At 32.2% G+C, this 22,081-nt stretch overlaps 1 protein-coding gene across 5 annotated transcripts in view; it reads right to left on the reverse strand.

Moving 5' to 3' along the window:
• The window catches only part of LOC142330985 (arylalkylamine N-acetyltransferase 1-like), a 535,412-nt gene that overhangs the window by 367,656 nt on the left and 145,675 nt on the right, over window positions 1-22,081 (reverse strand). The window contains exon 2 of one of the 5 annotated variants that reach the window (XM_075376490.1): window positions 1,948-2,019. The exons of the other annotated variants lie outside the window; for them this stretch is intronic. The gene's annotated coding sequence lies outside the window, so the exon portion shown is untranslated. The remainder of the gene's footprint in view (window positions 1-1,947; window positions 2,020-22,081) is intronic. 5 annotated transcript variants of the gene reach the window in all.

The raw sequence follows: 22,081 nt of genomic DNA on the forward strand, positions 1-22,081 counted from the left end.
TAACGAATATGTTTGCCGGCCTCCGTGGCGCGAGTGGTAACGTCTCGGACTTTAATCCGGTGGTTCCGAGTTGGAATCCCGGTCAGGCATGGCATTTTCATACGCTATAAATCATTCATATCATCATCTGAAGCAATGCATAACGGTGGTTTTGGAGGTTAGAAAAAACAAAAAAAAACGAATACTTAGTTGTGTGGTTCAGAGTTACTATTTGTGAATTTTTATTTTTGCTTTTACATAGCAAAGAACGCTAAATGACCAAAAAACGATTGTTTGGTCATATATATATATATATGTGTGTGTGTAAAAAAATAACCTTACAAAGAATTTGTAAGGTAATTTGTCAATTTGTATTTGGTTATTTCAACTTTTTTTGTTTGCATAATCTTAAGTCTATCTGGGCTATAAGAAAGTTGAGTTTTAATTTATTTACTGTAAGTCATCCTTCTTGGTGGCTTTTCTTTTTGTTTTGGTGTGTTTTTTTTTTAATAAAATATAGATGTCTTAGCTGTTAAATATAATTCAAAGAAATTTGTTACTTAATCAGTTGTGATTTTGTTTACATTGGCAACGGCCATACGGGCTCTTTGTGATTGGTCGTTGTGTTTGACAGCGGCCATCTTGCATTGATCTGATTGGTTTTCCTTTGTTTACATTTCCATCTGATTTATTAGCCTCTTATTTATTAAAAAAACTGTACAAATTAAAAATAGATAGATAGATTTATTAAAAATAGATGAAAACATTCTTTGATGCGGGTTATATATCGTGCTACATTTTTTTTTATCGTGTTTTTTTTTTAAATAAAATTTATGTTTTAGCTGTTAAATATAATTCAAAGAAATTTGGTCGTTGTGTTTGACAGCGGCCATCTTGCATTAATCTGATTGGTTTTCCTTTGTTTACATTTCCAAATTAAAAATGTACAAATTAAAAATAGATAGATAGATTTATTAAAAATAGATGAAAACAATCTTTGATGCGGGTTATATATCGTGCTAAAATTTGAGCTCAATCGGTGCAGAACATTTTGAGTTTTTGAAGCCGTACATTAACGAACTTAATATTTTTATGTATATAGATTTTTAGAAAACTATTCTTAACATTTTTCCTCACCTTTAAAGAATAAATATTCTCTTTTTTTGTGTTTTGGCTCTTAACTTAATTTTTTTTATTAATAACCAGGCAAAACATGCAAACTCTTCCAGTATTAATTTTTTTCTATTATCGTGCTGGAATGTAATGAAGTTAAATAAAGAAAGATAAACACTTCACTAATTTTTTTGTTATAAAACGTAATAAATTAAAAAAACCTCATTTTTTAATTTATTAATTAATCATAAGATATAATCAGTCATTTTTTGTGTAGAAAGATTAACGCTGTGTACTTTAATAAATTTTGTTTTATTTCATAATCTTTTTCTAAATAGTAAGTTGAAACATTTATTAAAGAAATGATTAATCTTAATTCAAAGTTTATGTATTTTTGAAAAAAAAAAGTATTTTAAAACAGTTTTTTAAAATATACAAAATTAAAGAAAAAGAGGAAAACAAATAAAAATTAATTAATACAACTAAGATTAATAACTGACAAACCTCAAAATAAAACAATTGGATTAACTTCTTTCAGTAAGTTGATCTAACCAGTTACAACCAGTTTTTGGATTGACTGACCAATATCTTTTACGAAATATTAATTGCAAACTAAATTCTACAAAAAAAAAAATCAATAACAAAATATTAATATTAAAATTAAATGTTAACTGTTAAACTTTCAGATAATTAATTGTTAAACTTTTTATATAAAATGTTTATAAAACCAAACGTAAAATGCATCCAGAAAATTAACAGGATATATTAATTTAATTCTTCACATTTTAAGGTCCTTGTTTTTTATTTTTTAATACAAAACACTACTATTTTTCTCTTCAAACAGAAGTTACTCACCAAATCTTTTTTCTATTTTGTATTTATTTTTTTAATTAATAAGAATTATCTTCGAAAATTTCCTTATTTAACCTAGTAAAAGAAAAAATAAATAAATAAAAATGAACATTTTAAAACTAATTTAATAAAAAATTTAAATGCGTTTTTAATATGTTTACTCTAGCATTATGTAAACAACCGGTTCAAGAAGAAATCAAGGTATTACAAGAAGTTAATATTTTTACAAACGCGCTACGTGTGTGAAATAAATTATCATTAAACATCAACTTTGTATTCAACGGGATAAATAACATAACCTATTGTTTAAATTAAATATACTACTTGAACTGCAGCCTAGAACTGTCTGTTAGAAATAGTGGTATATTTAAACAAGAAGACTTAACATGAATTTTTCTCTCAACTTTTATATTTCTGTTAAAATTTATCTTAAAATAAATATATTTTTTTTAAATTATAGAATTTCATTTGTTTTTGTTTAAAAAAAAAATAGTTTATTTTCAAATTTATTGTGTTTTAGTAGTTTAAAGGGATTCAAAATCTGAAATGATAGTTAGGGCCCTGTACCCACGATTGGTCTATTCGATTATATCGTACTTAAAATACAATCATTAAAATATCCTTCATTTTTATTGGTTAACATAATCTATTACAGTTATGTGCTGCATAACTTTTGTTTTTTCTATTCTAACTATGATTCAGTTAGTTTATAGAGTTCAAGTAAACAGACTTCGCGTACGAGTGTTCAGGCGGTCGATTCACCAACACTTCCTGTAAATCCTTATGCGTATAAAAGAAACCACGCGACGTTAATATTCAGTAGCCACGCGCTATTATATTTTACAAAAATTATACATATATTTTAAATTTAAATAAATTTAAGACGTGTTAAATGATTAATATTTCTTACCTAGTTTGGCACATCTGATAACCCATGAGTATTTTATTTATTAAAATTGTTTATTGTTACGTAGTTTAAGAGTTATGAAATTGTTAGTTGTCCACTAACAATAAAATTTCACTAATATTTTAGATTAAATTTCTATAATAATAAACAAATAAATTCAGTTTTCGTCATCTGATTGCGAGAAATCCATAATGCTGTCAGTATTGAGAGATACAGTGAGAGGCCCGATTTTGTTTTCTATTACATTATCCAGTTTCCAATAATTCAGTTAAACAGAATCCGTTACATGCTTTATACAGTTTTTCAATTCATACTGGCCCATTTTATCGATAGTTTTTAAGCAGTAAGTTTTAACATCAGATATTTTAAAAGTAGTATTCTCTGACGCTATGTAACTTGTGATCTGTTCCCAAATTAACTCAATGTGTTTAGTTCATAATGGTAGGGAGATAATCGAAGCATGGTTTTACCACTGGAGCTTGCTAACTTGTCAATTTTATACACATTTAAATTACTTTTTATATCCGAAAACTTTTGTAATAACTGGATCTTAAGTTCATCCTCTTCAAAAATCACTTATTTTGAACTAAGGGCTTTTTTGTGGCCTTTTTTGCGATGGGATATCGATAATTGTGCTCTATTATCAACTGAATCGGTGTCAGAAATCGTGTCAAAGTAATGCTATAACTCAAGTCGTACAAATACAAATCTAGCATACACTACACTCACACGTTTCAATAAACTTAAAAGATTCCATTATATTAACCTTATATAACATTAGAATAAATAAATAAATAACAGAAGCACAAAAATTGAAACGTGAATGAAAGAGTGATCATACAAAAAGATCAAGTGGTTTTAATAGAACTGAGAAGACATCTTTATATATAAAAATGAATGTTTATCTGTCTGTATTTCCCTTATGCCTTCCTAAACCGTTCATCCGATAGCGATGAAACTTGGGGAATGGTTGGACGCATACCAGGGAAGGTTTCTGAATTAGTTTCGGCCCGCTAGGTGGCGCTGGCGTCGAGATATTTCGAAAAATTGTATTTACGGTCCGATTTGCCTCATATTAGAATACATGTTACTTACATGGAAAGAATTATTTCTGCAAAAAATGAACCCGCTAGATGGCGCTGGGGTTGAGATATTTTGAAAAATTATATTTATGATCCGATTTGGTTCATATTCAGAGAATGAATATTAGTTACGTGAAAAAAAAATATTTTTGCAAAAAACTATACCCACTAGGTGGGGCCGGTGTCGAAATATTTACGAAACAAACAAACAAATATACAAAGACTTTTTTATTATATATATATATATATATATATATATAAAAGGCATGTTTGTATGTGTGTCCGCTAAAGACCAAAAAACTAATGAACCGATTTACGCGCGGGGAAATGGAAAACGGGGAAAAGGTGGAAAGAGAAAAGGGAAAAACGGGAAAGGATAAAAAGGATAAAAAGGAAACGGGTAGAGGGATGTGGGAGAAGGGTGAAAGGGAGAAGTTGGAAAGGGAAAAGGGGAAGGAGAATAAGTGAAAGGTAAAATTTGTAAAGTTCAGTTTTTTAATTTTTTTATCAAATTTTCAATTGTGTTCATTTAAACTGTCTCTCTCCCCTCTCTCTCTCTCTCTCTATATATATATATATATATATATATATATATATATATACACATATATATAGCAGCAATAGCGAAGCGTTGCCGGGTCTGCTAGTTACATTATAAAAATAAACGTTTTATTACATGACTGCTATATGACTAATTATACGATGACTAATATATGAGCAATGATTATAGCGTTGTATATAGATATGGCCGCGTTGTGAATCGGCACCGTTACACGGGACGTAACTTAGCAGAATCATGACGAACTTACATACAAACGCAATAATTTTTATTCTTCACTGTACAAGCTAACTGAAAACAACACGGTTAAATTCCTCTTATTCAATATTAATCCTTTAGAACAGTTTGTATCAGTGTTACCAGTCCCTCTCTCCAACAAAACTCTCTTAATTCTATAAAAGAATAAATTATTTAAGATTGTACAATTATACGAGATTTCTTAACCCGAGATAGGTCGCTTTCGGGGAAAGGACCTTATTGTAATACATACTGTTAGCATTTATCGTAGTCATGTCTCATGGTGATGTTACTCTGTTATCATTCTTTGGAATGTTGACGGGGGATTGCATATATTTTCGCTACTCATTACGCCGTCAGTCTCTTACAGGCCTGCGTTCAGTTCTATGGGTGTTCAACTTCGATCGTATACACCGTGCGCGACTTGTTACGTTATATATTTTGTCCAGCGCACTCAACTTGTATTCGTCATCGATGACTTATTCTTAGGCAAGTAATACATGTATATTATTATACTTTTTTAGTAAATATTTATTTTATAATCGCTTAGTATTCCTATTAAAACATGTTTATTTTTTGAACTTTTAACGTGCCATTAGTATTTATGTAGGAAATATATTACTATCTATCGTTTTCTCAACATTTTTCACAGTAGCCATTATTATTGATTGTGAAACATATTTTCCATAACAATAGTTTTTATTTTTACAGAAAAATATCACGAAGATCGGATTCTCAAGATGAAAAAAGAATTCTAAGAATGTTTGAGAGTTTAGAAAAGGAAGACGAGCGGAATGCTTTACTTCAAGAGCAGTAAAAGAGTGTCAGGAGACGGCTTTTTTATGACGAAATGGATGAAGAAAACGAAATAACCCCTAATGAAGAACATGACGACGAGGAATATCATTTGGATATCAGCGACCACGTTAAAGATATCAAAGAATCTGCTGAATCCGAAGGCAAAGACAAAGGAAATTATGAATCAAATCGACCGGATGACGGGCCTTATTACCTTGGTCGGGACAATACCAAATTGAATGTGCAAGTAATTCCTACTGCTAAACGGGGGCGTACCCAAAGCTGGAATACCTTTACTATTGACAATATAATCATTATTGGCATTGTTCATTATTCGTTGCCAGTAGCAACTAAAAGATATACAGCATGCAAAAACGCCGTTGGAAACTTGGATGTACTTTTACCCTGACGAAATACTAGACAACATTATAGAGTTCACCAATATTAGGATTGAAAATGCAAGGGAAAATAATTCTAGGGCAACATAATGCACTTACGACGAATCGACCTGAAATCAAATCTGTAATTGGTCTTCCTTCTCTGGCCGGAGTCTTGAAAACGTTACATATCAGTTTAGAAGACTTATGGGCTTCCGGAGTAGAAGCTTTCAGGATGACTATGAACCTACGGAAATTCAGGTTCCTTCTGTGAGGTTTTCATTTTGACGATATAAGGAAAAGGGTAGAAAGAAAAGCGATGGGCCATCTGGTGCCGATTCGGTAATTCTTTGAAGACTTTATTCACCGTTGTAAGTCAAATTATTCAACTAGCGAATGTTTAACAATCGATGAAAGTCTTAAATCTTTACGTGACAGGTGTGAATTCCACAAGTTCATAGCAAACAAGCCAGCAAAGAACGGTATAAAAATCTTCGCGCTGACTGACTCCAGAATGTTTTATACGAATAATATAGAGGTATACGCCGGACAATAATCTGAAGGACCATTTTGCAAAGATAAAAGCCCTTATGCGATCAACAACAGACAATTGGTATATATATGTGTCCCTTGCATTCAGCCTACTAAAAAAAACCACAATTTGAAATTAGTAGGTACTATGAGGAAAAACTTCAGAGAAATATACCGTTTCAGTGGAAACGAAGAATAAACCTGTAAGGAGCAGTATTTTTGGATTCAGAGATAACGCCCTTTTATTGTCGTATGTTCCAAAGAAAAACAAGGTTGCCCTCGTTTTATCTACATAAACTGCACGGACAATATTGATGTTGGATCTAGGGTCGCTAACAAGTCAGAAGTTGCTTTTCCGCAACAGATCGAGTTTGACGCTGTTTTTCTCCATGCTCAACATCGCAGGAACATAAATCGCGTTACATAATTCTAAGGAATAAAATCGCCATAAAAACCGCCAACAATTTCTAAAAACACTTTTAAAGGAATTGTGTAGAAAATTTCTAGAAAGGCTTATAGAAATACCGAACATTCCTCTGGGAATTCGATTGAGGCTTCAGGATGTTCTTGGAAAGAAACCTCAATTAGTAAGTCAAACAGCCGAAAATGGTGATCGGAGTAATAGTATTGGAAGAAGCGCTTTCCGTAGTATTTCATAAAACAGAAAAACTAAAACTACCTTGTTCATTGTCCTGTTTACATTTGCCGGAAACGCACAGTATTTTCGTGTACTGGATGTTCTAAAAATGAAAACGAAAATCCCGAGGTGGAGTAGGTAAAACTGTTTTTTTCCAATTTATATTATTTAGATTATTTTTAGTAATATTTTAATTTCTTCTCTAATTACTAAGCTAATTGTTTGTAATATATTGTTTTATTGAATGTTAATGTACCGTATTATACGGTATATAAATGTATTGTAATACGTGTTATACGTTTTTGAAATATTTGATTATTTGTATAATTGTATAATATTATTAAAAAAAGAAGTTTCCATAATTATAATAAAGAAAACATAAAAAAATCATCTGATAAAAAAGTAAATAATATTACAAAGAAAAAAACGCAATTATAATCGATTTATAACACCGTTTATGAGGTTCGGTCCTTTCCACCGTACGCGATCCTTTACATGACGAATATCGGTACGACATCGGCCAGGTTAACCTAGGTAAATCTAATTAAATGAATCTTAAATGATTAATTTAATTATAAAGAATACTGATCTTCCATTAATACTAAGTTTTAACGGTCAAACTCGTGATACCCTCTCAATTTATGACGTAAATTATATAATTTGTATCAAATAATTCTTAATAAAATTGTACCATTTTACCAGATTAAATAAGGTAGGAAATGTCACTTGAGATATCCAGCCAATGGTTACTTAGCATCTAGTTTAGATTTTCAGATTTTTCTATCTTATTGAAAAAAAATTTAAATATGTTACTTTGTCCTATTAATCATTTTCGGACGAATTGATTATTTTATATTTTTGGATTTTATTTTAATAATTAGATATAATTGAAGTTAAAGAGATAGCTTGGTTACCTTTTCCTTTTTTCTGTTTAGCCTTCGGAACCACCAGACCAGCTCGGGGGATTAAGTTGGTAACCTAGAGTTACGGGAAGTTCAAATCGATTATCCATTTATTTAGATTATCTAGTATGCAATTAAAATTATTGCTGTCATATCTATTGACAAGCTATAATATATCAATTTACGAATCTTTCATAAGTTTCATAACTTTATTAAATTAAATTAACAGTTGAAAGTCTGTTTTGTCTACAGATCAATGCAATCATGCGTTTTTGTAAAAATTAAATCAATTTATACTTTAAATATAGAATATATATTTGTAAATTGCTAATTATTTAAATTTTTTTCTATCTGTTTATTAAATAACGATTACGGTTTTCATCTTATTAAAATAAATTAAATTAACAAAAAGTAGAAATGAGATACAGAATATATGATAATCAGTTGTCAACTGATTATTATGTATCGGTTATTTATCTTTGTATTGTCTTGGTAAAAATAAATTGATGAAATAAATAATAATCCATATAAATCAATGACTTTTTTTAATTGTATAAATATATATGTCAGAACGTTTCTGTAAATTAAGTCTAATACGGTATTTTTAGCATAATATACGGTATTTATACTGATATACGGTCCATATAAGTACTTTTGATTTTACTTTTATGCAATTTATTTTAAAATTATATATCGTAGAAAAATATTACGTACATGTCAATAAAATTTATATTCAGAATTTTACCATTCCATCAGATGGCAATGATATTAATTTATTTTTAGATAAATTAAACAGGAGAAAAGAAAACAGAAGAGATGTAAGATGTTAACTACCATTTGTGTGAAGAACCTGTTTCATTCAAAATAACATGTTATTGATTTTTTTTTTTTTTTTTACTGATTTTTTCAATTGTGGAATATTAATCAAATTAAACGGAATAAGGAGGTCAGTATTTCCATCCAGCTAACCGGGTATTTCGAGTTCACGGTTGTCGTTTATTATGTATTTTATTTATTTTCTAAAAAAAAGTATGTAAATTTTGTATTTTATGATTACTTTATCTTATGCACATTTATTAAAAAAGAATTGTGCATAGTCTCCGAAAAAAATAATTTAAAATATAACGTTAAAAGTTGTTAATGTAAAAAAATCGATCGGCCGTGACCCCGGACACACGTAGCTATTTATTTTAACTTAAATAGAACGGATAAATAGAAATCAATTAGTACAGTTTTATTAAATTTCAATAATAATTGGTGAGCAATAGAACAGAAGGTTTTAAAAATGTATTTTTATTTTTTTTAATTTATACATTTAAAACAGAACTTTTATTATAAATTGACAATATTTAATTCAATAGAATTTAGCTGTTATGTAATACATTCTATGTTCTGACCCTTATATCCTGTCATTTAGTTCTATTCACATATTATTCAAATAGGTTATGTATAAAATCACATGTATATGTATCAAAATAGGCATTTCGGTAACGTAATGACAAAATTTACTTTCCCGTACAGCTCTATAGCAGAGCTATAGATCTAGAAGGGAAAGTGTCGTAATCGATCCTGTTTGGGCATATGCGGTTTTCACCGGACTTCACGTTTTAATACCTAAGGAACCAAAAAACCGAATGGAAATTTTCCGGCTGTTCGAATTTACGTATGTATGTCCGGTATCGCACTCTAAATTACCTTATATCTTTAGAACAACTGTACCGATTTTGACGAAACTTGGTCAGATTATCTACGTATACCTTGGTCTACTATATATGGGGCATTGATGTCATTAAATTTTCAACTTATTCATCAAAGGGGTGAGGCTGTAAAGAAAGGTCACACTCAGTACCTCAAGATTTCACCTAATTAAGGTGTTATTTTTCTTAGGCACTTTTTTTAACAATGAAAAATTGTATTTGCAATTTTTTTTTTTTTTTAAATCGCACCCCACCTCGAAAGATGGTCTAAATCAACTAGTGGCTAAGTGGGTATATTGAGTCAATAATACGCCCTTTCATCACAAGGAGGGCTATTGTAGCACAGCTGCAAGGAGAAGTACAGCTGCTGTAGTCGTCCGCTATGTTGTGACGTCACAGGTGACTGGTAGTATTAAATAAATAAATAATATTTAAAATGTAAAAAGTATTTAAACTGTGGCGCAAGTACCACGACACTCGCGCCATGAAATACGGTATGTACGCGCGCTTTAGCTTGTAATCATTGAATTAAATAAACAAAAAATATATTTAAATAAAATGATAAATATTTTAAATTGTGTATGTGTATCATAAGTTGTATGATACGTGCATCAGAAAAAAGCCGCTTAACGGGTAAGCCCTACAATTGTATCGTCAGATTTTTTTTTTTTAGTTGAGTTTAATATTTTGTCGGCAAGATGATTGAATAGTCACAAAAAAGAAATCGCAGTGTGATACACACACACACCTTAAAATCCACCTTTGTAAATCACTTCTTAGAAACTAAATATTTTTTCAAGATATTTAAAAATATATACATTTTTTTTAGATTTACGTGTTTAACAACTTTTGCTTGTTGGTTTAGCCACAACGAAACTAATAAACACATGAAAAATGAAGTGTGCTATTTTACCACATACCAAATAGATATCGATTTACTTTAGGACGAGTAATATTTACACCAGCACGATTTGCAGTACCACTCAGGAAGAAATTGCATTATAATTTCGAAAAGAATATATGTAAAAAAGTCTTTCGTGTAATTTATTTATTTTTTTTTAAATTTATTTTAAAGGTATTATTTAAAATGAAATGTGAGAAAAATTAAACTTTTTGATTGTTTTATTAAATCCTTTTCTTTAAATTAATAAATATAATTTTAATTGGACTTTTTCTAATTTACTTTCTTATAGAACAGCTGATTTAAAAAAAAAATTTTAAAACACAATTTTTATTTTTTAAATCTCCACTCTTTTAATTCTTGTAAGTATTTCCATCCGCAAAGCTTCTTATTTGGTAATAGAAGATAAACAAACATATGTAACTAAGATGAAATTTAACCATCTGGAACATAAATAAAATGAAATTTAACTAATTTATCATTTTTTTAAATCTTCCGTAAAAGCCCTAATCGAAAAATCTTTAAATATTTTGTTGTTATTGCACTTATTAGGTTCAAAGCTGATGGGTTCGGTTAATTAAAATTTATTACGCATCAGAAAGTGCATGTTTGTTGTATACTTAAGTCAAAGGACATAGAACGGAAACTGTCAATTATATTCAGTAACTACAAGATCAATACTTGGTACTTACACGTTCAGCACACATAATAGAGTTTAATGAATGTGCTATGTAAATTTGTTTTTGAGTGATTCTTATCTAAAGTACAGAAGTAAAGTATAAAATGAACTGTTAACAGTATATAATGAATATTGTTTAGTAGCATGGAAGGTCTGTATTTCATTTAGTCGAAACTATTTTAGTGGAAAAAAGGTCACGAAATGTTACAGTGTATTATACTTTCAAAGTAGATGGTAAAAACCGTCTTAAACAATTTTATTAAAATCCTTGCATCTTTATAAAATTGTTATTTCTGATAACTACTTTGGGCTAGATATTAATAGTGTAAGCAGGCCGTTGATCTAAATATTTTGATATACTCATGTGTGTGTGCGCGTACGCGCGTGTGTGTGTATGTGTGTGTGTGTGTGTGTGTGTGTATACTTCTTTAACAAGATTATTTATATAAAAATTCCTCTTTAATAAAATTTTAAATAAATTGCTTAGAAGATATCGTTTAATTAAACGATATCCTTTTTATTACCCATGACGGAACGGAAACGGATTTTTTATATGTACTTGGGGTAAAAGATTGTGTATGTCTGTTAATATTTTCCTCAAAAGCTACTGGACCGATTTCGATGCGGTTTATTGGATTACATAGGTATCTTTTCAGAGCAGGTTCTACATGTTTTACGGTTATAGTCAACCAGGGAGCGCTACAGTAGGTGTGTTTCTCTAAAACGGCTGAGCCGATTATGATGCAGTTTTTTTTTACATTACATAGGTATCACCTCAGAGCAGGTTATTTTTTTCTTTTTCTTTCCTGTTTAACCTCCAGCAATCACCGTCAGGTATTACTTCAAAGGATGAATGAGGATGATATGTATGAGTGTAAGTGAAGTATAGTCTTGTACAGTCTGAGATCGACCATTTCTGGGATGTCTGATTAATTGAAACCCAACCACCAAAGAAAACCGGAATCCACGATCTAATATTGAAATCCGTGTAAAACTAACTGACTTTACTACGACTTGAACGCTGGAACTCTCGACTTCCAAATCAGCTGATTTGGGAAGACGCGTTCACCTCTAGACCAACCCGGTGGGTTGTCATTGAGAACTGACTAGATTCCACTCATGGAATTATTGAATCTGTTGTAAAGAATTATTATTTTAACAATGTATTTCTAAAGAAATACTTCTTGGTTTATGTAAAGTCTTTCACATGACTACAACATAAATCTGAACCACCTACTTTATGGAATTTCTTAATAGATTACTGGAGCAAAGCTTTTTTAGCAGTACCATATTTGAAATTTGCGGTTTTAACCTCAAGGTAATATTATTATCTTGTAATTATAACGTGGGATTTTTTAAATATGTCATTCATTTATTATAATAAATTTATATTTATATATTTATTTATTTTTATCCATAAATAGCCGCGTAATGTGAAAGTCTTACAACTGTGTTTTCAGCTTTTTTCTTTACAATTTTGGTTCTCCATGATTCTTTGTCGTATTCCTTTTTTTTCATCCCCTTCCCCTTGGGACTGGACCTAGACCGGGGAAGCACGACTCAATCCCAAGGGTGCCTTTGCCTCTCTTCAACCACCCGAGTGACCATGCTGGACCCGACTTTACCGTTCCCAGCACGGGGTACCACCCGGTCGGCCAGGACTGGGTCTTTTCTAATGCCTTACTTCTAACGGGAAGTTCCCCTAGAGGGACCTCCACCCTGGACTCTGGTCTTCCTTGTCCTATACCTCCTTTAGCTAAATATAACGTCATTCTCTTATCATGTCCGATTACATACTATTCCTTTTTCTTCCGCTCTTCCTGTGAAAACAATCTATTTTCAGTATGTCCATTCCGTGACACTTTCTTTTACTAATATATTTCAACAGACTTCTACACCCATTCTCATTAGCACCTCTTCATTTCTCACTCTTTCTCTCCATTTCATTTTCCTCCATTTTTTCTACAACCATATTTCAAAGATATTTCTCTTCCTTCTTCGTAATGATAACCTCCATACATATTAACATATTCCAAATGATATACTTTGTGAACCTTTCTCTTAACTCAAATGATATTTTTCTTGTTTTTAACAATCCTTGTATCCTTGAATCCTTTCAAATCCTATATTTTTTCTCATTGTAAATTATGATTCTTACGTCCTCAGTACAGGTTCTATTAGAAGTAATTATGGTCCCTAAATGTTTAGCATATCTCACTCGTTCTAATTTCTTTTCCTAGAACAAAATCTTCAAATCTCCATCTTCTTTATCCATGGTCTATAATTTTCGTTTTGTCAACATTAATTTAATTTCAAATTCGTATCCTGCAATTGTAACTTTTTTCATCGTCGTTTGTAATTCTTCATTTATCTCGTTAATGTCTGTATATTTAATTGCGTAAACCTTTTCTCCTTCACCTCTCATACATTCTGTTCTTTCCAATGCCTTTTGTATAGGCTTTTCTGCATAAATATTAAGGACAGCTTGTGACATGCTACAACCTTGTCCTACTCTTCTGTTACCTCGTCTTCCAATTTCTTCTTTATTAATTCGAGTCTTTCTCGTCTTTATTAATTTCTTACCTAACTGTTATTAATCTTCAATATTTCTAATCAATTCTTACCGTTTTTAACACCTTCAATAATATGGTCTACCTCATTCGGTCGAATGTTTTTATTTTAATCTATAAAACATACGTACCTATTACGTATCTATTTATCTTCGATATTCTCCCCTGAACCAACTTTAAATAGCTAATTATATCTCTGCTCCTTTCTACCTCTTTCATAAGGTTCTTTTAAACAGCCTCGATTACATGACGTAACTGTCTTTAGTATTATTCTATTTTGGTAACAATATCAATACAGTTTCCATACGATCATCTGGCTAAACATAAAATAATAATAATAATAATAATACATTTTTTTTTTTTTGGAGTAGGGATGGAGGTGGAAAGCATTTACACCGGAGTGTCAGGCTCCCACTGACGGTATTATCCTAGTCTGGGGTTAATTAAAGTTAAGTTGAGTTCACTAAGGGAACTAGGACTAAATATCGTTGTTGCGATTAACATGTTTGGTGGTATGTTGTTTATTTTATCTCGAATTACGAGAAATCCACGAAATTGGCTCATAATAAGTAGAACTAGATGCGGGGTTCCCGCTTCCGCGAGATACGATGTAGAACATTCAAGATGTCCGGACGAGGCCTACAGTGAAGGCAATAAGCTGAGTTATTAAATCACCGATGCAAATTTCTACCGAGGCATTTACATCGGTGGCATCCCAACGAAGCCAGGCTTATTTCTATGAGATGTAAAAAGTCAGAGGGCGATAGACGACTCCCGTTAAAGCCCAATAGGTCAATGAACGGGAGGGGGATGGCGACTGGAACGTCACTAGGCGGGTGTCTTCCCCTACGTGGTAAGGATGACGGTATTATCCGATCACCATCAACAGATTACCGATTAAAACCATCCCCCTTTCTACTAGGACTCGACGCAGAACCATTTAACATATTACTTCAGGACGAGACCTCCTATCCTAGCCTGAGATGGCCGACACTTAATTTTCACTTAAGGTCACCCTTCTTGGTCCAGAGAATGCTGCCGACGAATCGGGCCACCCTCTTCCAGCCGCTCAGGTCACGGAGCATCATCGCAACCACGTAGTGGGGGCTCCGAGATCCGTTTCTAGTGTCCCTCGATTTGCCGCCTACCACTCACATTTCAAAAAGGTGTGCTCGGCATCTTCCTGTACACAGAAGAAATAGAGGCAGTCGGGGGACAGCGCTTTCCCTATGACATGAAGATAAGCGCGGAAGTACCCGTGACTCGTTAAAAACTGGGTCACGTAATACTCCATCTGTCCATTCCGCCACTCCGTCCACGGCCTGACCAGACGGATAAGCCTTGCGTCAATCGTATCTCTGGTCTCGTGGTCCCAGGTCTCTTGCCATGAGAAAAACGTGTGAGTTCGTTCCTCCTTGGTGATGGTCTCACGATCTTCGCCTGCCTGTCACCTCTTGTAGGCTACCTGGCGCTCCCTTGCTAAAAGAGCAATGGGTACGACCCCGGCGACCACCAGTACGGCAGGCTCGGAAACCGTCCGATACGCGGAAGCGACTCGCAAGGCCGTGATGCATTACACCTGCACGAGCCGCTTCCGGTTTTATTCGAATCTTAATGCCTGGGCCCACACTTTCACCTTATTACAGGACAGAATGCCCGATGGACATCAGCAGTCGCTATCTGCTGGCCTTCGATCCGACGATATTCACCGTGAGCCGGCTGAGAGCGGTTATGGCTCTCGCAGCTTTGTCGGTGGCTCTCCGAAGCTGCTCAGTTTTGGGGTTTCCGGTCAGTCATCATACCGAGGTACTTTGCGACCGGCTTGGTCTCGACAAACTCGTTCCCGACCCGTATGGGGAGGAGGATTTCGTTTCGCTTCTTCGTTGGAACCACGATCTCCGTTTTGCTGAGGGCTAGAGACAACCCATAGTCATCCAGCCAGGCACTGATTATGTGCGTGGCTCGCTGAGCCTGAATTGAACGCGCTCCACGTCGCGGTCTGCGACAAGTAGCGCAATGTCGTCAGTGTACCCAACCAAGGCCGATTCTTCAGGCATCTCCGGCATAAGCAAGCCGTCATAAACGGCTTCCATAGATCGGGACCAAGAAAATAATAATAATAATAATACTAATAGTAATAGTAATAATTCCAATCTCCGTGGCGGATTGATAGCGTCTTGTATTTCACCCGAGGTCCCGGCATTGAACCCGGTTAGGCATGGCATTTTTCATACGCTACAAATTTACACTTGGACTAATGACCATAGCCGTTAAATCCGTTGTCTCATAAAAAAATTAATAGTAATTATATATATATATATATATATATATATATATATATATATATACTCGTATATTTATATACATATAAACTGTATAATATACATATATATATGCATTGATATGGAGTCGCATAATTTTTTTAAATTTATTATTTTATTTTTATATTTTGTGATGCTTTTCCATCAAGGTTTTTTTTTTATTTCTTCCAGCGAAATAGTTGACAAGTAATTCCTTTTATAATGCAATAGCAGCACTTTAGGAATCAGGATTTATTTAATGTAGAAATAATTGATTTCTATTTTTACACGACTGTCTAAAAAAGGAGTGTAACGTATTTAGGGTGTATTTATATACGTTTGTTCCGCCGTAGCAGCTCAATAACTGAACCGATTTAGAAGAATGACCCCGCATTTGAATCCTTACGTTACCCGGATTGTAATAGGCTATATATTTGTATGTTTAAATTTTTTTTTAAATTTGAAAAAATATTATACTATATACAAAATTGTAACCTGCTCGCTCTTCAATTATACTATAATAGTAATAAAATAAAATCAAGAATTAAAAATAAAGTTTTTTAAAAATTTCTAACGTTAATAGTAAAAAAGTAATATTTTTCTATTCTTCAAATTTTAATTTTAAAGTTCAGCATCAAATAGAAAACAAGTGATAAAAAATTTCTATGCCGGTTTCTAAAATTTATTTTAAAATTAAAAAAAAAAAAACAAATTGATTAGGTATTTATGTATTTTGTTCTCTTGCCAATTTATTGTTATTGTTATTATTATTTTTTTTTTAATTTTAAAATCCACTTGACATAATTATTTTAAATAATTTTAAAACTGGAACAGTTTAATAAATATAAAAAACTAAGACTCGCCTATACTGTAATTGATAAAATATATAGCAGGTTATGTAAAAAATCGATGAGACATGAGTTATCTATGATCTGTAAGCGTTCTGTGTCGGTGACCATGACAAAAAAAACTGCATATACATTATATCAATGCATATCCTTTAAATGCAGCCACGTGCGGATATTTTGAAGGATGTAAAATTAATATGGTAATGATATTATAACGAATGCATAAAATATTTTTAAATTGTTTTTTTTAATAAGGACAGATGCAGATATCAAGGTTATCATCGATCAATATTGCGCGCGTTTGTGTATGTGTAAAGTTGTAACACCTTTCTTAAATAATAATAACATTTTTTTAAAGAAATAATACCAGTATTTCAATGATTTTATAAACACACGCGCGCGCACACAGCCAGAGGAACTATTTTAAGAATACGTATAAGAGAAAGGAAAGTAATGTTAATAACGTAGGTAGATTCATAGTTTTAAAAACGGCAATATCAAGGTCCTCGTTTCTTTTCTTTCTTTTTTTCTGTGGTAAAAAATTAATATAAATGACAAATTTCTTATATAATTACACATTTTTCTGTAATTTATTTAAAACACACACACACACACACACACACATATACTCTGTTGCAATAAATCTAGCAACAAGGTTCTTTCTAAACACATTATATATTAGTGTTTGTAAGTTACATTAAATATAATTTATACATACATACATATATACTTAAGTAAATAAATCTTTTTTTTACGGTGGAAACATCATATTAATTATACAATTCATATCATAAATGTGTAGATAGATTTTTCATATATGAAAAAAAACTGTTCCAGTATTTGCTAGAACGGATCAAGGGAAATTGCAATAAAACCTTGATAAAAGTAACATCGTAGAATACATGATTAATTTTATAAGACAATAAAAAATTTGATGCGGACAACACATGACTTCCGTGTACGCCTATTAAATTGCATTTACACATTTTTTTAAATTAAAAGTACATAAAATTTTATTTCATTAAAAACATTTTTTTTATTTTATGTTTTTATTGAATTATTATTCATCGTAATTTTTTTTCAATGAAAGTTTAATAATTATTAACAAATCAATATATTTAAATTAAAAAAAAAGTTGAAAAAAGAAGATGAAGTCTGATTCGAATCCATATATCCAAATAAGTACCACTTATCGTTGAAAAGCTCTCAGTGAGGACTGTAGTTAAGAAAAAACTCAAAATTCAAATTTTTTTTGATATTGGGCTTTTTTGAACAATTTTGGTTCAGTCGATTGTAATCAAATGGGAACGTGGACAACTAGATGTTACAACAGTCCTAAATCCAAAATTTCAACATCCTACGAATAATCGTTTTTCAGTTAAGCGAGATACATACGTAGATATATACATACGTACAGATGTCACGCCGAAACTATTTAATGTGGTTTCACGGATGGTCAAAATGGATATTTCAGTTGAAATTTCCAAACCGAAATTTTTCGCGATCGCAATACTTCCTTTACTTCGTACAAGGAAGTAAAAATAATTGATAAAGTTGATTGATAAAAATGTCGATTTTAATTAATTAAATTTAAATTTATTTAAATGTACGAGGGTTATTTTTTTTCAAGTTTGGATCGGTCGCGAACTAAAAACCCCGCGCAAAATCGGATGAACCTTTGCGCATATGTGTTGCGCAGCGTCTCTAGTATGGCCTTCAATCACGCCGCGTCACTTCGTTTAGTTCTGAACACGCAGCTAGCACGTAAACATGTCTACAACAATAGCATCTCCCGCCAAGTGTGAAGTGCGTGCGTTAATTCGATTTCTTCAGGCTGAAGGGTGTAATGCAGCTGAAATTCATCGACGAATAAGTAATGTGTACGGCGAAACTTCAGTGAGTGACAGCAAAGTACAACAATGGTGCAGGAACTTTAAAGCAGGACGTACAGATGTTCATGATGCAAGCTGTCAGGGAAGGAAGCGAGGGAAGCAGCTGTAACAAAGAAGCTCCTGCAGCGTTTTCGTTGGAAAGTGTTTGATCACCCACTATACAGCCCGGACTTGGCTCAATCCGATTTTCACCTCTTTGCTCACATGAAACGCTGGCTAGGAGGACAACATTTTGGCACAGACATCGAGCTGCTGGCCAGCGTAGAAACATGGCTGAAAACACAGGCGGCTCCGTTCTATGACGAGGGTATTGGAAAGTTGGTACCACGCTACCACAAATGTCTAAATCGGAGTGGCGACTATGTACAAAAATAGCGTAACTATGTAAGTACTTGTTGCAAATAAATTTTTTTTTATTTTCATTGTGGTTTTAATTTCGTGAACGATCGGACCTTGAAAAAAAAAATAACCCTTGTAATTTAACATGAACATACTAAATACAGTGTCCCACGAAGAAACGGAGAAACTGTCAAATGTTCTACTGTTGAAAATAATGAAAAACATTATAAACATTTGTCTGGAGACCCTTTGTTTTCTAGTTACGGCTAGCGAAAAATTTCATTCGGGTTTCAGCTCTTCTACTGAAAAGAACCCCTACTGTAATTCATGAGAATCAAATTAAGGAGTAAAGTTGGTGGTTTCTTATTAATCTGAGCTGCTAAATAGGATAAATGGGTCTCAGAACTGTAAATGCAGTCGTTTTTAAGATATCCAACGTAAAACACAATATTTGGTTACATTTAAATTAATTTTATTATTAATCATGGCCCGTTGGTATTGATATAAATTAATTATATAATTATTTCCGAGCGCTTTCGGATATTAATCCATCATCAGGAACATTTATGTGTTATGCATTGTAATATTTCCTTCACCAAGTAATATACTAAATGAATTTCGAATTTTAAAAATAAAAATTATAAATACAATTGATTGTCAAAAGGTAAAAATAACGTCGAGCTTCATACTGACATGACGGAAAATGTCGACATTATTTTTGACGATCAGATGTTGTATTTATAATTTTTGTTTTTAAAATTCAAAATTCATTTAATATATTAATTTGTGAAGGAAATAATTATAATGCAAAACACACAAATGTTCCTGATGATGGATTAATAGCCGAAAGCGCTCGGATATAATAATAAAAATAGTTGTTAAATGGAAATTAGTACCTAATTAACAGAATTCGGTGTCGAAAAACAGGTATTTTTTTTAGTTTTGTTTTGTCCGGAAATAGATACTTACAGTAATAGATCGAAATTCTCTCCACAGTGTACACAGAACTTTGCTATGCTCCACATAAAATATTTCTGCCGGCTTTCCGTATCATATCAGGATCGTTTCGTATAAACTCAAGTAGCACTTCGTTTTTTAATGGGTAATTATTTTTTATTATATTATTATTATTATTATTTATTAATAATAATAGCACAAAGGCATTAAATATAAACTTAAGAAAACGTATGAAAAGAGGTTAAAATTAATTTTAAAATCGAAACTTAATGGGGGAAATAAAGTGAAGGCAGTGAACACATATGCAGTACCAGTGCTCACGTATGCATTAGGTATAATAAAGTACAGCGAAACAGAGGTAGACAAGTTGAACAGACTCACTAGAAAAATATTCTACCATGAAAAGTCCCACCACATCCACTCGTCAAAAGAAAAATTCACTCCCGAGAAAGGAAGGTGGAAGAGGAGTACTCGATAATAAAAATGTATGCTACGGTCAGAACGAAAACTTAAGGGATTATTTCCTTAGCAAGCAGCACCACTTCTATCAAGGCATCGTAGCGGCTGACCGAAATTATACTCCATTAAACTTAGCCAACAGGAGTAACAACGTAGAACACAAGAAGGAGAGCAATGCAGATAAAATTCTAAATTGGGGAAGAAAAGATTTACATGGGAGACATAGGCATCGTCTAGTCCAGGAAGTAGTCGGCAAAGCAGCTTCAAATAATTGGCTTGTGCAAGAAAAGTTACATTCAGAGACGGAGGGTTTATATCTAACATACAGGATCAAGTTTAACAACAAAAAATTTTAAGAAATCTATTTATAAAGAAAATATCAACAACAAATTTAAGTTATGTATGCAACACAATGAAACAATAGAACATATATTCACTGACTGTCCGATTCTAGCTCCTATGGAGTACACCAGGAGGCACAACAACGTGGTGAAAATCCTACACATAGAACTCTACAACAGATACAAGTTGAGTTTCAAAATAAGCCCTACTATACTTATGAGCCAGCCTCCTTTTTGGAAAACAACAATACAAAAATTATCTGGAACCAAGGAATTGTAACAGCAAAACCCATCAACTGTAATAAGCCAGATATAGTATTAGTTGACAAAATGGAAAAAGTAACTTGCCTAATAGACGTAGCCATCCCATCAAGTAACAAAATCAACACTAAACACAATGAGAAGCTGCAGAAATATACAGATCTTGCTTTTGAAATTAAAGAAATGTAGAATCAAAAAGAAGTTTATATAATCCCAATAATTATATTTGCGGAGAGAATAATCCCATCTACTTTTGCACAACAGTCTTGAAAAACTGAAGATCTAGTGGAAGACCCACGTACTAATGCAAAGGAGCGTGATAATTGACATCTGCCGTGTTGCCCGGAAGGCATTTAGTCAACAATAGCCTAATCTCGTTGGTACAAATTACTCCCAGTTTAGGGAATGTCACCGGCAAAAGGCTGTGAAAGTGTGGAGTAATAATGATAATTTTCTTTATTTAAATAATATGAATTACCTTATTTTTTATTTTGAACTAATTAAAATCTATTTAGTTCTTTAAGTTGTACCGTTTGAATATTTTAACAATCTAAATCATACAACTGAGTGATTTCCTTTCTTAAACAATTTGTCTAGTCTTCTCTATTCATTAATTTCTTCTGCTGTATGTACTTTGTTTTAATTTACATATTTGCGACGTTAAAAAATAAAATATCGAGTTTTTTTTTATATTGAGGACTTTAGTTTCTGAATTGAATTCTACTCAGATGAATTAAATTTTGTATCCTAAGATTCATTCCATTTACATTTAGAATAAATAATGGTGTAAACAAATACTTTATTCGTTTAATGGCGGGCTATGCCCTTGAACTCGCCAAAATTTCTTAGCTCGCAACATCGCA

This window comes from Lycorma delicatula, chromosome 10, assembly GCF_047948215.1.
Source record: "Lycorma delicatula isolate Av1 chromosome 10, ASM4794821v1, whole genome shotgun sequence".
Classification (NCBI taxonomy): Eukaryota; Metazoa; Arthropoda; class Insecta; order Hemiptera; family Fulgoridae; genus Lycorma; species Lycorma delicatula.